Source organism: Heterocephalus glaber, unplaced genomic scaffold (genome assembly GCF_053883595.1).
Source record: "Heterocephalus glaber isolate CG9 unplaced genomic scaffold, H.glaber_assembly_v1.0 deba00001613, whole genome shotgun sequence".
NCBI lineage: Eukaryota > Metazoa > Chordata > Mammalia > Rodentia > Bathyergidae > Heterocephalus > Heterocephalus glaber.
In genome coordinates, this window is record NW_028258384.1 from 18,052,605 (window position 1) to 18,056,755 (window position 4,151).

The following is a 4,151-nucleotide window of genomic DNA, read 5'->3' on the forward strand; positions in this document are numbered from 1 at the left end:
GATTTTGTGAAATATACAGATTAGACCAAGGATTAGGGACAGTAAATGTGTTTTAATTTTTTCAATCTTGCAAGAGGGTGTTGGCCTAACAAAACTGGCTGACGCAACCCCAGAGTGGTTTTAGTCAGCAATTTAACTCCTAGCATGCAGATCCCTTCCCCCTCCTATCATGCAGGTTCCTTCCTCATTTCCTCATCAGGTCACTCAGCAGTAAATCTTCTGCCTTGGTGCCCACTTCCTTAGTCAATTCCTTCTGTAAACATTTGTGCGTTTTCAAAGCAAATGACTAAACTATAACTGCAAGTACTTTTCCAGTCAGAGTTAGCGTAAAGAATTACATATTTAATTGACTATTTAGCTTTGTTTAGAGAGCTTCTCAGATGCCTGACCCTCAGTCATGTCCTCCACCTAAAAGAGCTTGTCTTGGAAATAGATCACTTTGTGTATGTTTCTTACAGTCCTTTCCTATCATTATATGTTTTTTTCTTTTAAAAATATATATATTTAAAAACATTTACCAAAGAAAAGAACAATTGGGAACAATAGACTATTTCAAAACAAAAACCTAGGAAAAGAACTAAAACTTTAACAAAACGTACTGTATTAAAAAACAAGTACTAGGTGCATGAGGGCACTTAATGTGGCCTGCAGCTGGGATGCTCTGTGAGCCTGGCAAGGCAGCCTGTGGGCCACTGCAAACTGTGGGTCCTTGGTGGTTGTATTGGTTCTGGGGGTTTTTGGGCAGTGCTTGAGCTGGCACATCTGGAAGGTGCAGAAATGAAGCAAGAGCCACAAAATGGAGAACCCGCTGAAATTAAGATGATCAGGGAAGCATACAAGAATACCTTTCTATTTTCTAATGAAGGATTGAATACAGATGAATTAAGTCAGAAGGAAGAAGCAAAGAACTACTATAAGCAAGGAATAGGTCACTTGCTGAAGGAAATTAGCATTATATCAACAGAGCCTCAATACACAGGCCCTGGATGGGAACCTGCTATAAAGATGCAAGAGAAAATGAAAGAAACACTACTGAATGTATACACTAGATAATAAATTCTAGAGAAAGGTCTTGCTACTTCCCAATGGAAAGATCCTAAGGAGGTATCCTGGTTATATCCAGAATTATCACCTAAGGATATGTGTGAAAACTCTCCAGGGCTTCAGTCCTTTAACTTACCTTCACAGAATGATGAAATAAATGGAAACTCTGCAACTATAAGTTCAGGACACATTGCTGCAATTTCTTCTGTAGCCTTACCATCTCCAAGCTGTCCATCGGAAGCTCCTCCTCAGGGTGTCAATGCTCTGTATCTTATGGAACAGATTCTGGTGTAATTTCATCAGTTGGAGAAGATTTCTATAGGAATCTTTCTCAGCCAACTCCTCTTGAGACCTTAAGGATGAAAGCAGATGAATTGATTTTTGATATCAAGTAAAGTGCTGATTTTCTTTTTGTAAATCCTGCTATAGAGAAAGTTGGGGGACATTCATGGAAAGCTAAAAGGCCTCAGTGAGGTTTCTGGGAAATGTAGAATTAAACCCCTGTTAAAGAGAGAGTAGCTAAGAAAACAAGCAGAGATCTGGTAAGGCTGCCTTGGTCTGGCTCAGTTCATGCCAAGGCTCAATTCCCTCCTCCCTCCACCTCCAATTAAACACAAGAAAAAAAAAGAAGGGAGGAGGGACTATATTATAAAAACTAATTTAGTATTTAAAATATGCACTAACAGCTAGACACACACAAATAATTACATATATTTTATTATTTTCTCACCATATTGATGCACTAAAATGTGCACATATCACCTTTTGCTAACTCATCCTTAAATGTGGGACTCTGTTGTAAAGTACCTGAACAGCACAAAGAGACCAAAGAAGTGCTTATCCAAGAATGTACACTTTGGCAATAGAAGGGACAATGGCCCAGTCAGTGGTTTTAGAGCCCCAAAGAGGCAATCAAGTTATAACAACTCTCAAAGGGGATAGTCCTTTTCTTGTTATGTAATAAAAGGGGCTGAGAACAAAGATCCTCCCTCCCAGTTCAGGCTCTAGGCACCCTAACTTATTCCAACAAGGAATATCTCCTAATTTCTCTTTTCCAATAAAGGGATTCTGTTTCTTATTTCTCTTCCTTTTCCAATAAAATGATTTTATTTCTCCTTCTGAATTTATATCTTTAATTCTTTTATTGATGTAGGGTTTTTTACAAACTGTAAATAAAAATCTACCCTTACAAGATGTATCACTGCTAGGGAGATTATTGCACCTTCATATCCTGGGTACCTTCGAATTGTGAAATTCTTGCTTAATTCTCTTGATATTGTTCTAAACTGCCTTCCTGAGTTTCTTCAGGTTTAGAACTGGTTGTATGCTGTGGTTCCTGATCGATCTCCCGTTTACAAATGTTCTGTAAGAGGCTAGTGTTTCCTGATACAATGTTACAAGCAGCACTATGCTTTGTGGGGTATAGTGTTATCCTTTGAGCTAGCAGAAGATGGTAGAGAATTATTTGAGGATCTATTATGACAAATGCCTGTCCTTTGATTCCAGGCCAACTGGAATAGGGCAGAAGGAGAAAATGAATTTTAAATCCCTAGAACAAAATATCACTCTGACTGAGTGAAAGAAGCCACTTGGGGCCAGGGATTTAGCTCAGTGGTGCCACCACCTGTCTTGCAAGTGGAAGGTCCCGAGTTCAATCCCCCTCAAAAGACAAGAAGCCTCTGGTAGTAAGTGTGACATGAGTCAGATGGATCATTCATTAGTCCAAGCCAACAAGGATGTGCATCTTAAAGGAAAACATAAGAAAAAGACTAGAGGTACTTCAAATGAAGAATTAATGTGAGTCACATTATTCTCCGTGAGCCAGTTTCAGGAGAAAAATCAAAACAATATCCTGAATGGAATGAGAAAGTGGCTCAAAACAGTTTGTCACGTGCTTCCTGGGTAAGTTGAGGTTTAGTCAAAAGTGATGAATTTACTGGCAAAGCAATCCAGAAAAGTGCTTCTAATCTCCAAAAACAGATTCAGGCAGAAGAAAAAACAGTGGAAGTTAGTCCAGCTGTCACTAGGGGACTTTATATAGCCAAGCAGGCTATAGGAGAAGCAGCCAAAGTCAGCCAGTGCATGGTTGATGAAGTTTACACTGTAGCAAATAGTGTTGGAGAAGAATTAGCTCCACAGGTTAAGAGGCATGAAAGTAAATTTGTTTCAGAATCCCTTAAAAGAGACAAAGATGGAAAGTCTACCCTGAATGTTGCTATGGTTGTTGGAGCAAATAATGTTCAAGGGTCTTCAACTGTCTGGGAGGGATTAGAATGTGTAGCTAAATGCATTGCTGACAATGTTGCAGCCAAAACTGTATAAACTGTCACAAATACAGGCATAATGCAGAGAAGCAACACACCACGCAGTGCATTCTGCCAACAGTGTTATTGTAACTGCCTATAATATTGACAATATTTATATCAAAGCTATGATGAAGAAAACTGCAAAGCAAATGGAATAAAAACTCCTTAAGGACAGTCAAATAATAGATAATACTCAGAGGGAAGGTCCAGGAGGAACATCAAATGCAAATATGATAAAATGGAAAAATGAGAAAAAAAAAAAGCAAAGGAAAAAGATAAATTATGGCAGTGTCAGGAATGGCTCATAACAAAGCCTTACCAAATGGAGGAATTTTTGTATGATAGGCAAATTCTCCACAGATTAACTAGTATTTTTTTAATGTATTCCTTCCTATCAAAAGACTGCTGTAAGTGCTCTGGCATGTATTCCACTTAGAAGAAAACAATTAGCATTGTTGCATCTAGTCTTTAGAAATAATGAATTTACATTCTCAGTAAGTTTATTTTTGCCCTAAGTGTGGCTAAAATATTCTTTTTTTTCCTCATTAAGTTTATTGGTACATTTTAGGTATAAAATACATTTACATACATTATTGGGATCTTGTACCATTACATGAGTCTCTTGGTTCTTATTTTTTTCCCCTTCCCCTGCCCTCCCTTCACCCCCTCCACCCTTCCCTATTTGCAAAGATTTTGTTTCCATTTTTTTCCTTTTCTCAAATTTTTTCCCTTCTTTCCTTTCCCTTACCTCTTCCACTTCCCCTGCTCCTTTAGACCTTTACTTCCTAATGCACAATATCA

At 38.2% G+C, this 4,151-nt stretch overlaps 1 pseudogene; it reads left to right on the plus strand.

The window, feature by feature from the left end:
- Positions 1–777: 777 nt before the first annotated feature.
- Positions 778–3,658, plus strand: LOC101715912 (spartin pseudogene; annotated as a pseudogene).
- Positions 3,659–4,151: the final 493 nt, after the last annotated feature.